A 24564-nucleotide genomic window follows, 5' to 3' on the forward strand; every position below is an offset into this window, starting at 1 on the left:
TTTGACCATTTTGATTTAGTTTATTTTATTATACCGTTTTTTTTTTTTTTGCCTGAAAGGCCTGCATTGTTCAACACAATGCTGCTTGTTTTCAAACCTTTTTTTGGTTAGCAGAAACTGCAAGTGTTAGTATATTTATGGTCATATAAATTAATTAAACCATTGTTTTTGTGATTCTATAAGATTAAAAATTCTTATTTTATATGTTTTTAAATAGAAATCATAGCTGTTGAGGAAAAAAGAACTGATTTCAGTTTGCGTCTTAATTGTGGTGTTTTTTTTTAATAATTTGACATCAATCGTGGCCTCAGTTTTTTTAGGGCCACCTGGTTGAAAACCACTGTTTTAGAGCAAAACAAGCTAATGCAACAAAACAAACAATTTAGTTTTTTCTTCCAAAAGTGATGTCATTTTCTGAAGGATGATGTCATTTAGAATCTGTCAGTTTGATAGTGTTTTATTAAAGTATACCAGGTTGGAAATCTGAAACACTCTTCAGTTTGATTTTCAGTTAAATCGGTGTTCCGATCTGGAATATTTATTATTAAATTACCAGGTTTTTTTATATATAAGTAGTAGTAGTGTACCTGTATATCATTAATTTAGTCACCAGATGGAATCGTGCTAAATAAACAAAAAAGCATCCGGATACATACAGAATGATGAAGGTATGAAAATGTAGTGCATAGTAGGAATAACCCAGGAATTAGATCAGGAAATCACATGAATTGTATTTGAATTTTCAGAGATGTGGTCTAGCGATAAGTATATTTGCTCCAATGTGTTGTTTTTCTTTTGTTAACCTTTATAAAAGTAAGACATTGAGGGCAGGTGGTGTTGAAATGATGTGCACTTGTTCTGAGCGATGTGTTTTGAACATTGCATGAGCGTACTTGCAGTATATATTACTTTGTTGCAAGTTTTTCTTTGTGATGTTTTTTTTCTTTCTTTTTCTAACCTACTTTTTTTTTAACCCAGATTCTCCCCCTTTTTTAAAGGTGCCTAGCATTCAATTATTTAACTGCTTTCTTTTCATTTTTTTCATCTACCTGTTTCTTTGTCTCTGCGCATGTGTAAATAATGAATGTTATAGATTTCCTAGAGAGGAGAAGAGAGTGGTAGAGGAGCATTGGGGTGGTGCAGGAGGTTGCCTGCTTTCTCTTTGTGTATTTGAACAGCAGGACTTTGCTGAGGTACCTTGACCTTGTCTGCACTCTGTCTACCTGGCTCTCCGCTATCTCCTTGGGATCCAGGTGACAGGTTTTTGAAGTGCAGGTTGGCCACTAATGCAGATGTTGCATGGATAATGGAAAAGGGGTTTGATCCCACTCGTGCCATCTGTACACGACACTCACAGTCTCTATAGCACGGTCCAGTGACACGATCTTTCAAGTCTTCAGGACGGAAGGCGCAGTGTGAGATTTATGAATTTTAATGCACACTCTTTGCTTGTTTTTATGTTAGATTTATAAGCTATTTTCACTTTTTTTTTTTCTAAATTCTGCATATCAAAGCACAGCATTGCATAAAGCGATGCATTCATTAAAATAGAAGTACGTTTTTGAAATTGCCCACTCTTTTGGTTACGCTCTGCAAATTTGGTAAGAATACACTTTGTTGCTGCAACACAAGTTTTTTTTTTTTTTTTTGCCTTCAGATTTCTGTGAAGCAAAAATCAATTGGTTCCACTGTGCATATTTGGGAGTTGGAACAGAGAGCACGTGGTAAGGTAGAAACGCACCTCATCTGAGACAGAAACACTTATCAGGACGAGCAGAGTCTCAGGACCCGCTGTGCTCAAACCTCCCTCCTGAGCCAGATTTCTGTGGACAAACAAACACGGCAAAATACACAACAAGGATTTTGTCTCTCACTTTTTTATTCTTTCTTAGTGAACTTAGCAGGGGCTGTAAACATAAAACAACCCGGTGCATGTTTAGTCTGACAGGAGCTACTTTTGTTGCTCGATATGTGATTGTACCTGAACTGATTTTGTGACCTTTGGACTTGTCAAGGGACGATATGGCTGGGAATTTACTGTACTGTGGTTTAGAATTGCATTGTTTTGCAGTGCTGATACAAACAACTTAAACCAGCCTTAGGTAATTAAGTAGACTCATAGGCTCAAATTGGTCAGGCTTGTGTGTTTTGATGATTTGAGATGAGTTTTATCCACTTGTTATCTGGTCAGACTAGGAGATTAGCTTGTCGATTAGCTAAACCAGATTGGTTTGAGATGTTTTAAGCAGGGTGCACATACTTGAACATCAAACAAAATCTACGGTAATTGCAGTTGATGACGGAAGCATGTATGGAATATATTTAGCATTTAGCTTAGCATATATGACACAGCTGTGTTATCATACATTTGGTCTTATCAAATGTATGATATTGGTCTTATCATGTGTATAAACCTTTCTTTTGTTAACTTACGTGATCATCTTTTCATATAAGGAAGGAAATCTTATTGTTAGGGCTATACTTTAGCATTGTAAAGTACACTTAACATTTTAACTTAGCATACGTTTACCCCATTTTATCTTAAATTTGGTCCAAAACAATGAGTTTATAAAACTTCTTAATCATATGTGTTTATTTTTTGTTGAGAAAATAAATATTGTTATAGGGGTAGCATTTAGTATTTTAAAGCAAATTTAGCTTAGCATACATGACAAGTTACACAGTTTCTCACTGATTCAGTTCAGGACATCACTGAGTGTGTAAGATTTCTTTGTGTAATCTTATATTGAGTTTTTTCTTATATAGGAGAAAAAATATCATTTATAGATAGCATCTGTGACAAGTGGGGCGGGGCCGCTGGAGTGATTGAGAAATGAGCGACACCTGCTCCACTCACCGGTCTCGAGTCCCACGGAGGAGATGGAAGGATATAAAACAGGAGTGAAGACAGTGAAGGACAAGAGAGGACCAGGCCTGGATTTTAGTTTGTGTTTTGGTTTTGTTTGTGCACGGCAGTTGGCCGTGAGGGGTGTTTATTTTGATTATTAAAATGTATTAAAATTTGATTGTCCGCTGGTTCCCGCCTCCTTCTTCCCGAGATTATGAAGTTTTTATTGTTACATTGGTGCCGAAGCCCGGGAGAAGGAGGGACGCGCTGCTGAAAATCCCTCGCCGCTGTGGTGAATCCGTGGTGCCATCGAGCAGGCGAGGAAGTGTGCCGCCATGGGCGCTTGAGGCGGTGGGCTGCAGTGAATTGCCGGGGACGGCATCCCTGATGGAATGGGGAGGAGCAGGGAACGGGGGACTCCTGCCGGCTGCCCAAAACCGGAGGAGCCGTCGCCGTCCACTAGGCGGCGGAGGAGTGTCGTGCTGTCCACCGAGGGCCATCCAGTGCCACCGCCAGGCACCGCGGAGGAGATCACCCAGCTGGTGGAGGGCCGAGCGGCAGTCTCGGGAGTACCCCCTGGCCTGCGAGGGGCGATGGGGGTATGTGACAAGTGGGGCGGGGCCGATAGCCGTGGGAACGGGTCTCGAGTCCCACGGAGGAGATGGAAGGATATAAAACAGGAGCTACGACAGTGAAGGATGAGGCAGGACCAGGCCTGGACTTTATTTTATGTTTTGATTTTGTTTGTGCGCGGCGGTCGTCCGTGAGGGGCTGCTGTGATGTTTTGTGTTTATTTTGATTATTAAAATGTGATCTGATTGTCTGCCGGTTCCCGCCTCCTCCTTCCCGATGAATATGAAGTTTTAATGCGTTACAGCATCATATAGCATGCTTGGCAGTTAAGCTTAACATAACAAACACTCTAAATGTTGAGTTTAAAGAATATATATGCACACACACCATATATTGTCATAATTGTCTGTTTATTGGCTGTATGTTCCATTAGACTGATTTTTTTTCCTCCCGCACAGCTGTCTCGAGAAACACATAGAATTAATTTCTCTCCTTCCAAGACGAAGGAGGCCTGGAAAACTTTTAATTTAATGTTTTGTTTTTAATTTGTTATAAAATTAAGATCAAAGTCAAATTAAGTTCATCCAGGTCCATGTAATCTGTAATTTGGGAGCCTGGAGCAACAACACTCTTTGAGTATGGCGTTGCAGCCGTCTTTAGATGTGGACGGTAGTAATTACCCAGCTGTTGCTGAGCTATGATTGACACGTGTATTTGGCACAGACCATGTGCACTATTCATGAGCCGCATACCAGCGATAATTAATTGATTCATATGCCTGTAAGCTTTTTTTAATATTTTTTAAAATATTAACAAGATAAGATTAAAAAGGCATGGAGTCGTCAGAGCGGGGCGGTTCTGACCATGGCATTAGCTGTGAGTCTATTACCTGGAGGAACGCTCAGTTTGTGTGCTTTGCCTGTTGTTTTGTGAGATAAAGTAACTCCCGCTGCTGCACAGATACTTACCTGCATATAAAAATGTGTATTTGTTTAAGGTGCAAAAAGCAAATATTTAGACATTAAAGTATTGGGGTGTGAGGGTTGCTTTGTACAGTATATATCAGATTTATTAATTTTTGTTTTATCGCTTCTTTAAAACATCTGCGGTTAAATCATTGTGTAGAAAGCCTTATTGCATTAGAGTCTGCTGTTTGATGACTGTTTACTGTACTTTCCTAAAACATGTTCAGGGTCTTACTGTGCATGATTCATTAATGCATGTTATTATTAAGAAAAATTATCTTCATTAGGTTTTATTATTGTTCAAACACCCCCGCCCCCAGCAGATAGAATTATGTGCCATTTCTGAAATAAAATGGGCTACAAATGCCATCTCGCATTGATGTAAATTTGAAATGATGTAGGGCAGGGCTTGATTGTATGACTATGATTTGATCCTTTTCAGAGGTGGTTGTTGTTGTGTTGTGTTGTTTTTTGTTTTGTTTTATTTTCATGCTTGCTTATACTAAAGATAATTTCAGAGGAGTACATTTTTTGTGTTCATTAGATAAAAAACAAAGAAAAATTTTTTTTTTTATTTTATTTTATTTTTCACCTGCTTACTTGTCCTTGTTTTTTTTTAATCAGCAGATTTGGATAAAACTTTAAAAAGTAAAATAAAAAAGCCTGAATATAAATAATTTATTTGTTCACCACCCCCATGTTTACTTGATTTTCATCAACAAATAATAATAATAATAATTTTGGTGGATATTAATATTATCCATATATTTTATTTGCTTTCATGACTTTAATACTTGTGTTTTTGTTTTCCTTAGATGTAACAGCAAATCATAAGCCAGATTTGATAGATTTAGAATCCCTGAGTAAGGACACAAATGTCATTCACAGTAGCAGGACCATCTCTTTTCTATCTGGCTTTTCTATGGGTTGATCATACATTAAATCTATACAGGTATTGCTTATTATACTGGGTTCTCCAAATGTCTGTGTATTAGTCCCAGATCGTAGTCTCTATATAGACACACACACACACACACACACACACACACACACAAGCGCATGCTCGCTCACTCGGCAGCCAGTTCCTCCCATCTTTCAGATGGAATCAGGGTGAGAGAGCTGTGTGAAGCTGGCAGCTCCTGACAGGTAGTCACCTTGCAGGTCTTGCTGCTTGTGTCATGAATAAACATGGCTGCTAGTGGCATACTGCTTGGAAAAGCACGCTGGCTCGGGTAATGGCCTCTCAAGCCGCGAGAGCGAGAGCTGCCGCTCCACTGCTATTACGGGCCATGCCAAAGTGTCCCGACTTAGAAACATCCACGCCGGCGATGTTTATTAAAGCCAGCGAGCGCGCAGACACACGCAAACACACAAACAAACATATCGACTGTGTCCTGAGGTGGAGGATTTGTATTTACTGCCTGTCGTCTAACTGCTGCGCTCTCTTTTCCGTGCACGAAAGAGCAAACAGTGGTTCTAGAGCTGTTATTATGCATATGACATACACTAAAAGAACACTAGATGTAGAGTTTAGCCAGAGTGAATGACGCATTTAATTTGACGCAAAGGAAAATGACAGATAGAAGTACAGTCAGTTTAATAAGCTGTGCTGATTGAAAAGGGAAGTGTGTTCTTTTTTTTCAGTGTAAAATACTCTAATCTTAGGTTAATATGTAGATTCAGCTTTACGTATGGCATTTATAGGTCTGTTGCTGTCAAAACATGAATCTGTTTATTTGAACAGCCCAACGTAACAACATTGATTTGAGTTTTGCAAATTGGCATTCGTTTTAGACGGGTCTGTTTTATTACCGTTTTATTTTAGATCTGTTTTATTATAGTCATTATTTTAGCAATTCTGTTTGGTGACTCTAGTGGTGCAGAAATTTCAGATTTCACCTTTAAAGTTGCAGTGTAATGAAAGTAGCGAGAGATTTTTTTCTTCCATATCATGGCATACTTTCAAATCAAATGGATTATTGAAAAAGAAGAATGTAGGATCATTTTTTGATTGGATGGAGGCGGATCTGATTGAGAGCTTGAGAGCAACAGTAGGAAAGGGGCAGGGTTTATGCGGACAAAATGATTGGAAGCTGATTGGAAGACAAAGTCCTTTGACTAAAATGGCATGTAGTTTTATTCATATTTTAGTCATCTGAGTTGTTTTAGTTTTCATAAAACAGTACATATCATAAAGACATAAATATCTAAATAAAGACTAAATATCATTTCCCAGATATTCTGAGTTGGTAGCACATCAGTGAGTGAACATCTCTGTATTCACATTATTTATTTATTTAATTTATTTTTAAATGAATTAAATTTTAAATATTTTTTAATATACACTAAAATGTTCATGTTAAAAATACCATTGTATGTTACAGTTACTTTAGAAAATATTGTATATTACGATCTTTAGAAACGGAATAAAATACAGAAAAAAGTGACTTGAGTGCACCTGATATTGTAATTACGACTTCCCAATTTTGTCTTGTTTGTATGTGTTGATGAAAAGGATTTATTTATTTTTTTTGTCATAGTTATTGTCATTCAGAACTGGTTTTTATTTAGTTATCTCAATTTCGTCTGTGAGAATTATTTAACTTAATTAACACTGCACAGTACATTGGCATTTGAACAGAAAAGTTGCAGTCTACTCTGATGTTACAGCACACATTACTGTTCATTTCTTGAGATGGTTTAATATAGCATTGCAGAATTTATTATTTTTGTTTATTATTATTATTTAGGTTTTTATTTATTTGTAGTTCATTTATCTCTACTCATTTGAAGAATATTAGATTTTAAACACGTTTTATTTTGTATTTTGTATTTTTGTTTTAGATGCGAAACTGCAAGAAACTGTGTTAATGTTCTTTTACCAAACAGTAAAAAGTACTATACAGGAGAATCTTTAAGAATATGCAAAATGTTGTTGCTGCAATTTCTGCCGTAAAGTAGAAAAAGTAAATGATCCCCACCCTGACAGCATGAATAGATGTATATGAGATGTTGAATGCAGTCAGCTATGTCAAAATATAATTTTTCATGCGCAGGCTGTTTGCTTTTGCGTTCGCGTGACTGTTTGGGGTGATGTAATTATCTGTCAATCTCAGTCAGTAAATCACTGTGTAAACAGGAGAAGCGGGGGCCAGAGTGAGACAGAGGTTTGGCAAATCAGCTTTGGAATGAATTGGACGCAGTGGGTCACTCGTTTTTTATCCTTTAAATGAAAAGCTACTAAATATTTCATAAAAACCACTGCACTTGCTTCTAAATAAAAGCAGAAGCCTCCTGTTTATGTCTTTTTAAGTCTCAGGAGCAATATTCTTGAATTAAAGACTTAAGCACCATCCACAAAGTTTATCCGACAAGCTAAAGTATTTTTTAACTAATCATCCGCCCGATTCTGTCCCGAGGCTACGCAAACCAATCTAATGCTCTCGATTCTGAGTGAGGACATTACCCAGCATTCTCGGAGGCCTGTACAGTAGAGGAGCTCTGAGCTCTAATTAAAAGTTAGAAATAGTCTCATTATGATGATGAAAGTGCAGAAGCAACTTTGGAGAAGCCCAAATGTGTCATCGTTGTGAGGTGGGTTGAAATCAAACCACTTATTTTCCCTCAGCAAATGAGTTACCTTGTCAGGCTGTTCACAGGCTCCCTAATGGCCGTATCCATTAGTGCGGCCCGTCAGCGCAGATACGTGGATTAATCATGCTTTCATTTGGGATGGAACATCATATGGACTGAAGTAAAGGTAGACTTCAGAATAAATGTGGATTAATCAGTCAGCATTCGGACGATAGCAGTCGCATGGCGTTCAGCCACATGGGCGGCTTCGGCAAACACTGATGCCGATACGTTTTTTTTTTGCCTAGCTTTGACTTTCTTTTAACGATTTTTAATTTATCTATGAACGAAAACATGAAATGGAATTCCTGAGGTAACTTACATAATTACATGTTTCTGAAGAAAAATGCAAAATAATCACACTAATACTTCTCTAATGATTTGATTCACGTGTATTATCATATTTAACTTGCATAATGTTTCATAATGTTAAATATTATGTTAGAAATTGCATTATTACTTCTCTAAGTATTTGATTTATGGTTTAAATCTGACAGATGATAAAAGTTCATATAGTAAATTGTGTTAAATAGTGACAAGTTCTGCACAAGAATCACATATGTTTGAAAATGTAAAAAAAAAAGAAAAAAAAGAAATTTGATTAAATTTAAAAAAAAATATGTGTGTGTGTGTTTGTGTTTTATTGGGTTTTGTTATTGTTACTTGTATGTTCAGTCATTTACAGATCTTGGATTGAATGTCAGTGGTGAAAGTGAAATGCAGGAGCAGAATCTATAGGAAAGATGAATCTGTGAGAGCATTTTTCAAATTGCTTTGTGTCCTGACTGAACCCTGTGATTGTAGAATAGTCTCAGATACAGGCTGTTTATATTGGCCCTTCGTTCTCTCTGTCTAGCACTTCCTCACCATCTTTGAAAATTTTAGGCAATTTTCTTTACATTGTGGTCTCTGCCATTCACATCTCTCTATCCATTATGCCTATCTTTTATCTCATTTCAGTGAAACAGTAGCATTTCATTCGGCGTTGGAAACTTCGCAGGTATATTTCAGGGAAAAGTAACGTGGGGCCATGTAAAGGAAGACCATCATTACTGTTATCATAGCTGATAGTTAACAAATGTATCAGAAAACTGTTCAAATGAACGAATGTGTTCACTAATGTCACTATATAGACGTTAAACACACACACACATATATAAATAATTCTAAATAATATATATAAATAATTAATTTGATTATAAAATAAATTGAACATAGAAAATTTAACTTGGCCTTTATTTCAATAAATATTATTATGCTCAAATTATTATTATTTTTTATTATAATAATAATAGTAGATATTTTTTAACTAGATAAGATCATAATATTCATAATTCATAATATTGTAGATTATAATATTCATAATTAGTTTTTGCTGTAGGTACTGGTGTTTCACTCACTTGCACTTTCAAACTAAAGTTCGGCTCGGAGTTTAAAGACTGTCAGCTGTCTACTCAATTGATCCAGAGAGTTCATTTTTGTCTGTGGTGCACAATTTGGATTGTTTGTTGCTGTTTCTTTTCCTGACAGGTCTAAATATAGAAATCATATTCTCAGCAGGGGCTAATTTGAGTTCTTAATTGTGTTCGGACCCAGTGGATTTGGCGTTTCAGCAGACCACCTGTCTAACACATTAGGAGGGTGGTTTTTTTTTCCAGGGCAGATGGAGATAGGAAGTCTGTCCTTGTCTTAAATATTCCATCAAGCAGTGTGGGCCGTCTCAGGGCTGCCAGTATGCCACTGCTCTTCCAGATTCCTCAAACTAGCTCCAGCTGTAAAGATGTCCAGGTGAAAATGTCTGTTTATGTGAAACTAAAACAACAATTTGTCCATGTCCATGAGTGACAACTGCATTTAAATGTGACAGTGATTCACAATTTATCGTCACTTCTGAAACTGTGACCGTTGACATATTGACAAATGTACTGTAGAATAGTTTTTGCATCTTGTGGGTGTAAACAAAAAAAGCAAAAAGTGTTTTGATTAGTGGTCGGACAATATTTTGCAAAAGCCAATACATCGGCTGAAATCTGGTTTTTTTTTAATTATTAGCATCAGCAATTAAGTTTTTTGCTTGGCCAATGTGTCAGAAGTCAGACTTTTATTTTGACAGCCATGAGAATGTGAACACCTGAGTGACTTTATATTGCTCTCTAAGCTATGGGCACTGACATCGGCCATCAAAAATCCATACCTAGTTTTAAAATTATAACCGTTGACATACCGATAAACATAAAGGAATTTTGACAACTTATGGGTGTAAAGATAAAAAGTTTTGAGTGCGTTTGCCGATACATTATTCTATTTGGCTGTCGTGTTGTAAGCAAGACTTCTATTTTAACAGCGTCCGAGTGGCTTTACATCTGCCAACAAAGATTTGGGCATCAGCTATCAAAAATCCATATTGGTCAAACACTAGTTTCGAAATTGTGATGGTTGGCATACTGAAAAACATTAAGAAGTTTTGACACCTAATGGGTGTAAAGGAAAAAAATAATTGAGAGTTTTGATTAGTGGTTCATCGTTATTTCGTCAAAGCCGATTTATCGGCTGATATTTGACTTTTTTTTTTAATTATCGGCATTAGCCAATAAGTTTTCTGTTGGACTGATGTGTCATAAGTTTGACAGTGTTGTTGAGAATGTTAATGGCTGAGTGACTTTATATCAGCAATCTAAGATATGGGCATCTGCCATCTAAAATCCATATCAGTTAAACTCTAGTTTTGATGCTAATTCTGATGAAGGAATTATTAACAATTTATTACAATTTGTAATAAATTGCTGTCGCCATGTTTTGTTTATCAACAACCCTATTTAGTTTATAATACCCCCCTAAAATCAGAGCGAGCTGCAAACAGAACAGATCTGTCCATCGTCTTGTCTGCTGTTTGTACTTATTGCTTTCCTTATATAGGGGGGAAAATCTGAAAAAAATCGGAAATCGAATTAAAAAAATAAAATCTGAGATTTTATTTTTAGGCCATATCGCCCAGCCCTACTGGTGATCTTCTGATTTCTTAATCACTCATGCTGCTCTTTAAAAATCCAATTGCTTAATTACTCTACTGTGTATCAGATTAGAGTTTGTCGTTAGGGGCTCATAAAGTTACTTCCTTCCAATGAAGGCCCAGAGACTAATGAGCATCATGAGAAAGAGATAGAGTAAGAAGTAGACGAAAAGTCTCACCAAGGCCCCAGATTGGGTGACAGATGGGAAATCATCATTGAAAGTGCAAGAGGATTCATGTGTATGCACACACGGCACACCTGAATTAGCACTACGTGTTGCAGTTCATGCTCTGAATTATTACATTCATGCTAATATTTTATTTAGCTAGCTTTTTATATAGTTTACCCTCAGTATTTTGCAGTAAGAAAATCTTAATTGGAGAACAAATTAAGGCTTTTTCCCTTAACCTATTTCTATATGGTTTTAATTTTATTTTCATTTTTGTTTTAGTTATATTTCTTTATATATTTTTTTTTTTAGTTTAAATATTTATTTATTTATTTATTTCAGTTATTAACAAATGTTTTAGTTTCAGTTAAGGATAACACTGATCCTTGATGAATCTCATTTCTTATCAAATATAATGTGAGCTGCTGTCCACATTCAGTTTAGATCGATACATATTCATGTTTGTCTTATTTGTTACTCTTTTTATTTCTCCTCAGAAACACATCTGAGATACCATTCATACTTACATGACACATGATTGAGAACTCCATTAAGTCTCCTGAGCTATGAAAGATCAACCTCAGAGCCAAACAAATGTCCTCTGGGTTCCCTGTCCCAGTAAATCAATCTGAATTTGGCTTTTGTCATCTGTATTTCCATCCGTAATGCTAGAGTCATTTTTCACCGCTGTGGAAAAATTGATAAATATTACATGTAAATATTCTGAAACATTATTTTCCTTCCTAAACTATTTCCACGCTCACTGAAACTGCCATTACAGTAGATCTTATTGCTCTACTTTACCTTGAAGTGTCCTGTGACGTCCTGTCACCCTGAGATGGACCTGATGTGAAAAGCAATAATGCTACATTCCCGTGGATCTGAGCTTGCCATAGCCGGCAATATCCTTTATAGTGGCTCTATGATAATAATGTGGCTGATATTGTAGTGGCACTGGAAGTGCTGGCAGTGTGTTAACAATATGAATTCTGATTAGAGCTCAGATATCGGCCATCCCCCCAATCCAGCTCCTTTATCATTTACAAAGCAGATTGTGCACTGTCTCACCGAGTGTTTTATTAGCACATTATACAAATTGCACATGCAACAAACACCATAAATAACAACGAACGCAGGTAAACGAACACACCGGATAAATAAAGAATGCACAAAGACAGTGAATTGAAAGGGATTTGCCCATGCAGAATTCACCTTGTCAGCAGAACATTGTAGCATCAAATGGTTCTTCCACCCAAATACCTACTGTAACTTTGTGAAGAAGAGGTGCTACAGGTGTACATGGGGAGTCTGAAACGATTGAACAGTTTGACTTTGTGCAATGTTATACCAAAAATTCTAATATTATAATTAAATATAATTAAAATGCATTTTTGTTTACATTTTATATCACTTTGGATATCATCTGATATTGTAAAGTGATATTTTTTTATAAAGTGATATTTTTATATATTTATTTATTTATTGTAAAATAAACTTTATATTAACTTTTTCACTTAACTTCTGAACTTTTTTTTACATTAATCTTGGTTTGCATCGATTTTAATAAGCATATTGTCATGGTTTTACAAGTACCAACCAAATTTGAAATTATGTAATACTGTTATACTATTAATATTGTATGTAAAATATAGTAATTATTAGAGGTCGACCAATATTGGATTTTGCCGATACCGATAGCTAGGTTGGACCACACTGGCCGATACTGATTAATTAACCGATAGTTTTTAAAAGGGATCCTGTTCCAGCAATCAACTATCGGTGCCGATTAATCAGCAAAACCGATACATCGGTCGACCTCTAGTAATTATGCATACTATATAAATGTTTTTGATTATTATTATAATATATAAAATACATAAAACTTGTATCATTCTTGTAATAATATAATATTATAATAATAATAAATAATTATAACAATAACTTTAAGTAATTAAGTGTAATTACTGCTACTTTTTTTGTGAAATAAAATTGATTTTACAATTACCAACCACAAAAAAGAGATACTAATAAGATGTGTTTTAAAAATAATATATAAAACATATTACATAAATTAAATGTATTATTATTATTATTATTATTATTATTATTATTATTATTATTATTATTATTATTATTATTATTATTATTATTATAAATAATAATACAAATTATTATCATTATTATTATAATGTCACATTTTGATGTAGGGAAAATTATATCATAAGATTATGCCTAATTTAAATACACAAATGTAAATTGCATAAAGTCTCAATATAAAATAAATATTGTTTATTTTTGTAGTTTTGATAGTTTTCTTTTGATTTAAAGGAGCCTGTTTTCACCTGTTTCACCTCCACTTAATTGTGACATGCTGCCTTTCTGTTAACATACCATGACCAGAGCCTAAACAGAGCGAAAAACACAAGCGGGTGCAATTTTACAGACCTGTGGAACATCAGAAACAGGCTTAATCTGTAAAAAAAAAAAAAAAAAAAAAAAAAAAGCCATCAAACAAGCCCAACTTCAGTAGCAAGTAGTGCAGGGTGCATTTTTCATGATTATTGTTGTTGTAGAGCAGAGACCTTCATGAATCAGTAGTCAGGTCATTGCAGATTTGGCTTAGAATGTTGCTGATGAAAGAAACTCTCTATCTCTCTCAAAATGATTTTTTCTTTCTCCTAAACAATGATTTTCATCAGTGGCATGATGCTGCAACTCTGAACATGTTCCAAATCAAGGCAATCCAGTGTGCCGCTGCGCTATGCATCAATTATTTAGCTTATGTTGCTTTGTACAAACAAGCTCCCCGGTGGAGAGATGGTACCTGTGCACAGCCAATTACTTCAAAATGTTTCTCTCATTCATTATTGAGACCGTAAATCTTGTACAGGTTGTTTTGTGTCTGACCTGGTGTGGAGTCTAGTGCGCGGTGCTTTGATCAGGTCCCAGCTGACTGGTGCGGACGGGGCCCGGGCTCTGTCTGTGCTCCTGATGTGAGTGGGAGAAGGGCACCGTTCCTGACGTTTCTCCAAGGTTCTGTGTGCTTCCAGGATCCGTAGCAGGTAATTAGAGCAGTGAGGCTGATCTCAGAGTAACATGCCCTTTCCAGGACCGGTAGCCTCCCTCTCAGCCCCTCTGCCCTCCACTGTGCTGTCTGTTTGCTTGGCATGGCTGCTAAATGGCAGGAGGTGTATGTGAATACATGGGTATGATCTGAGGAACCTACATGTGTGAAGCTGAGCTTTGGACGAATGCCTTTGGACTTCCTGTTTGCTTTAGCTAGCAGCTGTGAGTAAAAGAATATTTCAATCAAATTTGATTTTCAAAAAAATCTATAATCTCTATAACTCCTTTATAAAGAAGCAGAAATAATAAGCAGTTTATTCTTTTGTTTACATATAAACAGAGTAAACTGGAAAGCTTGCATCACACTTGTTTGTTCGAGCTTCCATTTTTATTATATCTAATGTGCTTTCTGTATGTATTGATTATTATTGAGATGTAAATAAAAACCTAAATGAAATCTGTTCATCAAGTAAGCCGATCGTATCTCTTCACAAGACTTGGATTAAACCACTTGATTCAACTAAAGTCTTTGGGCTTGAGGGCAAGTAAATGATGACAAAATGATCATTTTCGGTTTAAGATTTTTTTTTTTTTTTTTTTACTTTCATAAATGTACATTATATAAAGTCAGATTTTTATTTATTTAAAAAATCAATAAACTTTATATTAACTTTTACAATTAGATTAATCTTGGTTTGCATCGATTTTAACAGTCATATTTTTCTATTTTTAATTAATAACATTTTTTACAATAATAATAATTTTACAATTATAATATATTTAATACTATTAATATAGTATGTATAATATAAGCTATATAACATATTGTTTATATCTTAAACAATAAAATGCCTAATTGTATTATTTATCTAAAAAATTTTAATTGATGTATTATTAATGTTTACTATTGCGCACATTACTCACTTGCATATCTAAAGACTGAAGTTTTCAAGCTTTGTAAAGCTTCATTATTAACTAATAATCTTGTCATCCACCCTAGATTAAAAAAAATTGATCATTCTGATTGAATCTCAGAAAACCAGTCTGAATGATTTGTTCACAAATTGAGCCATTTTTCCAATTTAACTCAGTGACTCATTGATTTGGTTACTGTGGTTAATATCTCACTGGACAATCAATTTACACAAACAATGATGAACATTTTGGTTTGTTCATTACATAGACTACTTTTCTGGCCCTTTTTTTGGTCTATTTTGAAGCCCGAAAACCTTAGTCTGCAATGGACTGTCTTCAAAATTTTTCTTTTTGTGGAGGAAAAAAATATGGGTTTGAAACAAATTGAGGATGAGTAAATAAAATAATTTTGGGTGAACAGGAGGTTCTGTTCCTATGGTTGATGTACTAGTAGTTCTTTCAGATTTAAAGCATTTTCTACATGTTAAGCAACTCTATTTTGGAAAATTGAATCCAGCTTTCTGGCAGGTTAGAACTAGGCTGCGATCTGAAAGTTGACAAGCTGGACTGTTTGTTCTTTTCTGGTGTTGTAATCCTACTTAGCGCTTTGTCTGTTGTAGTGAACCAGCAAGATGGCAAGACCACTGACTACCTCAGACTGAGCAAACCGGTTTTGCCTTGTGGCTTCAGGACACATCTTCACATGCATTCACACAAAATGGACACAATATTAATAAACCTTCTTCATATCCATTTACAGAACTGTATATACTTAATGAGTGCTGTTTGTGATACAACTATGGATGCAATCTTACCTATTAAGGTATACAATATACTCTATATATGAATGCATGGGTCAAGCATCACCCATTGATGTTTGGTCATCATATTTTCAGCACAATGTGTACGTTGATCTGGAATTGGTTTGGAAAGTAAATTATGCATAGGGAAAACCTTAAAGACATTGTTCTAAACATTGACTTTAAGCTATGCAAGTAGACCTCATGCCAGAGAGGGGCCATACCATGGCCAGCTCCGTCATCATCGGCCAATCAAAACGTTGGATCTGAGTGAGTGAGTGCGGGGGATTGTGGGACAGGAGAAGATGGTGTTGAGCCTTGGCTCAAGTAATTGTGTGGCTCCCAGGTGATGAGGTCTTTTATGCCATTAACAGTGTCTCTCCCTGCGTAGAGCGAGCCAGCTCTTTAACAAGACAGCGCTGCTAATTTCACAGCTAATACTGAGCCGTTCCACCTCAACAGGCCGTCCGCAGCAGGTGCAGCTGGGAAACGGCTGGGAGGGAAGGAGAAACAGACAGAGAGAGAGAGAGAGACAGAGAGAGATTAGAGAGAGAGAGAGGGGGATGGAGGGAAATTGCCACCGTGCTTCAGCTGGTCATGTGTTTTATGCTTCTGTTGTGCTTTCAGTCATGAAGCTGGTTTTACCAGAGGAAATGACAATTTTAGGGTTGGGATTGTTTTGGACAATGTTGTTGTTCACCTATAATTTCTGCTGTGATTATTTGGATAAAAACAACAAAGTGCTGTAGTGTTATATATATAAAATCATTAAATCATCAATAGTATATTTATGTTTTCTTGGTCAACAAGTGTATAAAAATGATTATCAAAATGAATCAAATTCCTCATTAGTTTACACAATATTTACTATATACAAATAATACATAATAATTAATACCTTATTAGAGTATATATATATATATATATATAGATATGTATATATACTCTAATAAGGTATTAATAATTATATATTATTTGTATATAGTTTATATATATTATAAATATTTTAATAATAATAATAATTTATCTATTATTATTAAAATATTTTCTAAATATGTACAAAATTTGCACAATATTTTCTATATACACCAATCATATATAATAATGAATAATATATTACTATTATTTATAGTATATAATAATGAAAATAACCGTAAATAATTTAATTATTATTATGTAGGTGTCAAGTAAATATTGTAGGAAATAAATACTCAGGAATTCGATTTTTAATAGATTAATTTCTTGCACTAGAATATAATTGCTGATATATAATACTTGACCATGATACTTGAGCCATGTATTTTAGCATGGCTGGAATGCTGTATCAAACAAACATCCTCCATGATCAGATTTATCCATTTTATTATAGCTGAATGTCTCTCGTGGCTCTTACTGTATGTGTGTTAGATTCAGGCTTGCTTTACTCTAGGTGGCAAAGAAGATTTATGTCTCACAATGTGTTTTTTTGGCTCACACGGGAAAGAATGTGCAGAAGTGACGGCTGAATGTTTTGTGTTGGCGATTTGGCTTTTCAGGCACCGCTTTTGCCATGTAATCGCATTGCGTTGGGCTTACCTGTGCCGCCCCCAATGGGTTTATTCACAGCTAACGGGATTTGCTGTGGTGCAGAGATCCAGTGAGCAGCACCGCGGTCATGGCTTTCCACAGCCTCTTAATTACACACTGACAGCAGATCAGCGCTGACATACTGAATAACAGATATACAGTGTGACTGTACTGAACACCACTGTATGTGTGTGTGTGACAAGGCCAATGCATTAAAACCATTCAGTTTAATCACCATTCTATATTAATATGCTGCTTTAATGCGCGTGCACACACACACACCACTTGCAAACAGAGATCTGAGATGGCGCTGTGCAAAAAGTAACATTCAGAAGTTCATAAACTTGTCAGCACTGCCACGCGACTTTTATTAATCAATACTGGATCGATACATTATATTTCTCAGCAATGAAGGGGGAAAAATTGCTTTGTTTTAAGTAACTAAACTCAGCTTCATTGTTTGTAGAGAGAGACACAGACGCAGACAATTTACACATCTCTCTTTCTGTCTCATTTTTTAAATATTTGTGTAAATGAATATGTGTGCTGTTGAGTTTATGGCCATATTTCTGCCGTGAAGTTGCGATTTAGCAGGTATAATACAGCACATCTCTTCTCTGTGGCTGTGACATGGGTTTCACTTTGTACAAGCAACACTGTGACCTTTTCCTCCGACAACCTCTCTTTGTCCAGCCAGTCAGGTCACCCGTGTGCTTTAAACAGCCAATCACACGCCTACAGCCCCTCTGACACCGCAATCGCTGGCCATTGAGATGTCATGTCTGTTCAGAGATAAAACCAAAGCACTGTGGGATTATCAAACACTGGGGGCTTTTGAAGAGCTGCAGCTTTAAAATGAGTGCTTCCTGTTTTCAGGCATTGTGGGTAATTTTAGTGAGTTTTGGAATGGAACCTCTTGTCTGAACCGACCCTTTCAATGTGAAATAACACAATTTAGGTTTTATTATTAACTAAAAATGTGCATTTTTCTAAATGGATGCCTGTTGTCTGCTGTTGTGACTCTGGAGTTTATGCAAACATTGTGTGTTTATTTCTGTGGCCCTCTCGCTTCCACCACTTTCCCTTCCTGCAAACGCAACACCAAAAGAGGCACTAAATTGCTTTTAGCTAAGAGACCGGTCTTTATGAAAGTGTTCAGTAAATTGCATTCTGAGCGTTATGAGAGTGTATGCCACTCTGTGATATTGTGAAAGACAAGAGGGGGCAATTCACTGTGAATGTGGCCTTCCAGAAAGCCTTCAATTGAGTTTACAAGGCCGCTGTAAGACGGCCAGTCACAGGGAGGTAGCACACCTATAGATCTCCTAAACCAATGTCCATATAATGAAGAATGCCAACTTGTTCCCAGCACACACACACACACACACACACACACACACACAGAGATCAAGCTCTCAGGACAAATGAACAGTCGAATGACAGAACTTTGAGGGCAATGAAAGCAGTAGACACTCACATCAGAACTGGATCCATTTTACTGATTGAGAGGGAAGTACGCGCAGACCTTGAAGGGAATTAGTGTACCATGCGAGACGTAACCTTGCACTTAACAATGCATGTCTGTGCACAGCACTGTCTGTGTGCTCCTGTATAGACAGGTGAAGCTTAGTTTGTGATGTTTCTCTTACTGTTGTTGTACTGTAGTGGAACATGAAAACATAAAATAAGAGTTTGATGTAGTATGTCAACAGTTATTACACAAATCTTCCTTCCCAATAGTGTAGAATATTTTTTTTTTAGAATATGTATCTTTGAAGTTGTATTTTTGCCAAATTGTATATTAAATATGCAGTGGTCTTTCCAAGAGTAATATACATTTTAGGCTGATGGCAGTGTGTGGTATGACTGGTCAAAATTAGATCCATCTAGCTCCATCTAATTTCGACCAGTCATATGACACACTGTATGTATAACCAAGTCATTGAGAATATTAATGAGGTTACCAAGGAGATAGCATTTACTTTAATTAGAAGAACCAAGACTATGGCCTTTATTACTGCATTATGGAGAAGAGTCACAAAAGGAATTGATTGGTTTTGGCATTTAGTCTCTGATCAAGTGTCATCTATTGCTTCAGGAGGCAAGAGGATAATCTGAAGTGACATTTCTCCTCTGCCTGCTTTTCTACACTGATGAAGGCAATTACCTCAACCCTAAATGATCATTTGCAGAACTTTCCGCCTCTTTATGTTTTAGCTTGTGTGTGTCTATCTATCTTTAAGCCTTTACAAAGTTTTTTCAGTGTGCTAACCTTTTTTCCTCAAGTCCAAGATCTTGTTTCCCAACTTTTATGTCAACCAGGTTTAAACAAAGTATTGTTCAACGTGAAATCATAAATGACGCTATTTACTTCTTTAATTAATGTTCCAGGTATTATTGTAAATGATTCATCGGTTTATGTTATTCTGAAGAAACACGGTTGTCTTCATAATCTTAAATAATTAAAATAAAATAACTCTGAATCTGATATTATCGTCCACTTTTCAGGATCCAAACAGTTTTTGAAGGATCTAATCAAATCCTGTCCTACTGTATACAAGTAAAATAGGTTGTGAATGTCATTTTGTAATGATTGCAGTGTCTTTCTGATGAAAATATGACACTGATTTTACTTTTTACCAGATGCTTCCATGGGCATAAGCTCTAACTCTTCAGAATGCAAAAAGCTCCGAAAAAGGTTTATGTTAATTGCAGATAATCCAGGAGTATTTTTATACCAGCCTGGAAGCAAGAAACGGCTAAATCAGTGCAGTGCACATAAATTCCTGCTCAGAAAACAGGCCGTTCAATAACACAACAATCATTACTCAAGAGCCGCCACTGTTAGTCCACACCGCAAAACTAACTTGCGTCCTATTTCCCTGAAAGGTCCCGCAAGAGGGCCTTCGGTATCACTGTGATTTTGTCTCTATTGTATTTTCCAGTAGTGCGTAATAAATAAGTCATGAAAATGAAGGTCACCTAACCTCGGTGCATCAAGACGTATTTGGCAGGACGGCGTAATGCCTTCCAAGTTTGTGGAACAAATGAAATTCTGCTGCTCTGTTGCACTTTGCATCCAAACAACCATTACAGCTGACTTTATATACTGTCTGAGCAGCAGACCATCAAATGGTGTTTTTAGTCTTGTGCTGGAACGCTCCACACTATTGAGAATAGAAATCCATCGCTCGTATGCAAAGGCGTAGAGCCAGTCTATATCTGAAGGTGAAATGATAGTTTCATACAGGATTAAAATTGATCACGGCTTCTGTACTGTAGTATTAGATCTGCACAAGGCATCATTGGTGGTCTTTTGAAGGTAATTGGGCTTTTTTGCTGGAAGTTTCTTGGGAATTATTGAAGTAGAGTGGGAATTACAAGATTAAGTACTCCAGAATATGTTTGCATTCTGTGGCACAGCTCTGTTTCATATTTTATGTTGCTTTTTGTTTGTTGATAAAATGTGGAGACAATATCTGCTGATTTTGTTCTCCACCAACAGTCATTTTTCATCCATGAAGGCATTCTTTTCTCCCCATCTTTGGGCACTTGCTATAACTGATTTAGCATAAATGGTGGTAAAAAATTAATCTAAATGTCGGCCAACGGGGAACTCAGAAGCTCTGGGCTGATTTATTTCCGACTTAATTCAGAATGGCATGACATGATGAACGCTACCGAAAGTGGGCAGTTGTGTTTTGGAAGCATTAAAGCAGTTGTTGTGAGTTGTTTGATTGAAAATCATAAATCAGTGGACTCAAACCTTGGACCAGAGAGCTGAGACTGTAAACACCAGAAAGCCTGTGCCGTGTGCATTATTAGCGACACACTGACTTCATGCAAATTTACTTGTACTTAAAGTGGATGAAAATGATGTGCTTTTAATCTCATTTGTATATGCATTTGAATACATTTCAAAGGGGGCTTTTAGTTTTTTTTTTTAAACATAACTATGTTTCACACCAGTGTTAGGAAACAACAGAGCTGTATGCACCATTAAAGCGGATGTTATCATTCAGATATCTAGCTGTACACGTTAACTTTAACTTGCACAATAAGATTCTCTTCAAAACTGTTGCTCTAACGTGACACTAGTTTACCATAGAAGAGTTATCACTAAATATTAAATTAGCATATGGAATATTCTTTACATATATACAAGGCATATTTTTCAGCTTTTTTGGAATCATGATTTTTGTACTGTTCCTATCCAAATTCAATTCAATTCAAGTTTATTTGTATAGCGCTTTTTACAATACAAATCGTTACAAAGCAACTTTACAGAAAATTATGTTTATACAATATTTAGTAGCAATATTTGGTACAATATATAATAGCTTTTAAGTGGTGACTGTCAGTTTGTGTGCGTATGACAGGATTTGTAGAAAAATGTATACAAGACGTAGTCAGCCAGACGATGAACATTATTAATATTATTAATAATTAATAATTATTATATGACGCAGTCACACTTGTAACAATATTTGCTAGTCATCTGAGGTCCTCTGAGGGTCAGCATCATCTCTTCTCAGGTGTTCTGGATCCAGACTGGAGCTTGTGTAAATCCCGTGGCAAAACATAGAAACAAATAGAGACATCATTAGCATAGCTGCTGATCCAACAAAGTAAAATTAATTAGTTTAACCCAAGCTAAAGAATAAAATGCGCATTTGATTAGATGCAACTACACTCACAATTTAAGATACATTATTCGAATGCTTGGCGAAAGAGATGCGTTTTTAATCTAGATTTAAACAGAGATAGTGTGTCTGATACCCCGAACATTATCAGGAAGGCTATTCCAGAGTTTGGGAGCAAAATGTGAGAAAGCTCTACCTCCTTTAGTGGACTTTGCTATCCTAGGAACTACCAAAAGTCCAGCGTTTTTTGACCTTAGGGAGCCTGATGGATTGTAGCGTGGTATAAGGCAAATAAACCAGTAAATAAAAATCAGCTAAAACGTGCTTTGTGGCAACACTGAGAATACATAATTATGTTTTGCAACTTACACTATTTATGCTGGATGTGCATGATGCATTATGTTGCTCTTGTTATAGTTGAAACTACACCCAAAAACTTGGAAGTATGATTGCAGCATATTGCATCGCATTTTCATTTGGCAAATTATGCATTTCTACATTGGACGTGCTTTTTTTTTTCTTCTCTGAAATGAAAATATTTTTTTTTTTCATTTATATACACAGTGTTATTTTAGTATCATTGATAAACTGTCAGTTATTAAAAAAAATTATATAGATTTTATTTTCTGTTTCAGTAATTGTATTGTTTTCTGGCCGCTGGCTTATTAGTTTATATCATCTTGTTTTTCTAGGCATTTGTATAAGAGTTATACAACCGTTATACTGCTCTGTAAAATATCCCACACTGAAATAAAAAATAAAAAAAAATGGTGTGAAATATTTTATTCTGAAAGTGCTAGTAAATTTCACAAATAATTACAACAAATTGGTAAATAACACAGTAGACACGTTTCCATTACCTTCAAATTGCGCTAATTGAAAATACACCTAATGGAAACATGTCAATTTCGTCAAAATGACCATATATCGCAAAAACGTTTTTACGCTCACATGAAGTGGGTTTTCAGGCAATGCGGAAAAGGAATAATTCGCAAAACTGCAATGAAATTTTTTTTTCTGCATTAACAAGTCACATGGTGTACGTAAAAAGTCATATGATCATTCCTTAATGTACTATAACCTCCAAGAAACACTTCATATGTGGCTGCTCTCAAGTATAAGGGGCTTTCCCTGCCATTAATGCTTAGACTATTTACACTGCACATGTCTGTACCACGTTATAGCTCCAAAACGGTCACCGGAGCTTATCGCATCAACTCTAGTTAACACTTGTGTTACCAGTCACGTCATGGCACGTCCCAGAAGCTGCTCTCGGTGCTGCTTCGATCAAGATACACCCATATGCCTACTTCTATTAAATATAATGTGTAGCCAAAATCCATCAAAATCCAAAAAAAATGTTAAAAAAAGTTTAATCGCTTAACATCAGTTAATGGAAACAAAGTCATTTCGCTATAATTTGTATTGACTTTTATAAAATATCGCCAAAGTTTTGCGCTAATTTGTAATGAAAACGCCCCTATTGAAATTTTCAAGTGGAAAATTTTTAATGGTATTTTTTTGTGAATAATACTCTATTTAATTTACAACTTTATAATATTACTTTAATATTTAACTTTAAATATAATATATAAATATATATATGCTCAGCGCATAGAAACAATTTGAGGTGGTATTCATAATTTGTAATAAATCATTGTTTTGTGCAGACGTGTGGGAGCAAATGTATATTTTGTGCGTTTTCTACATCGTTTCTGAGCTCAGATGTAGGTGAGGATACCGCGGTCTTGGGTTTTTTTCTCTTTGTTTGAGTGCTTGGCGGGGAAAGAACATCTCTGACCGGCTGTCTGTGTCTGTGGTAAAAAGGCAGCAATGAAAGTAATTCACAGGGCGTCTCACGAGATCCCAGGCCAAAGCTAATCACAACTTCGACCCACTTCTGGATTCCAGTGACTGAATCAATTGAGCTGAGGTCTCTCGACAGAGCACAACTAAGTCAGTGTGACTGCAACTTTAGCCACAACACCGCGGTTGCCTGCCCCGTCTATGATTGGCACAAGAGGTGTGCTCCTGATACTATATACAGTCAATAACAAAGAGCCCGCCACAGCTATTGAGTTCAGTTACAGACCGTCTCTCCTGGGCCTTTTGTTTGGCTTAGAAAGCCAGGGTTGAAAACAGAGATGCATGTTGGGATACTTTGCTACAAAATTACAATACAGATGAATCCAGTTACGTTGTGAATCATTGTGAACAGAAGATAATATTATTGGATCTCTTAGTAGTAACCATGGTTTTCCCTCTCTTTAAGGTTTAGTACTCACTAATAACACATTTTATATTCTCGTGAAAGAATATGAATCATGCAACTGTATACACACTACTGTTCTAAAGTCATCAGGTCAATGATAGTT

General features: G+C 36.0%; 1 protein-coding gene across 4 annotated transcripts in view; it reads left to right on the plus strand.

The window, feature by feature from the left end:
- LOC132111334 (neuronal PAS domain-containing protein 3-like) overlaps positions 1 to 24564 on the plus strand; it is a 285327-nt gene that overhangs the window by 77634 nt on the left and 183129 nt on the right. The window lies entirely within an intron of this gene.

This window comes from Carassius carassius, chromosome 31 (genome assembly GCF_963082965.1).
Source record: "Carassius carassius chromosome 31, fCarCar2.1, whole genome shotgun sequence".
Lineage (NCBI taxonomy): Eukaryota > Metazoa > Chordata > Actinopteri > Cypriniformes > Cyprinidae > Carassius > Carassius carassius.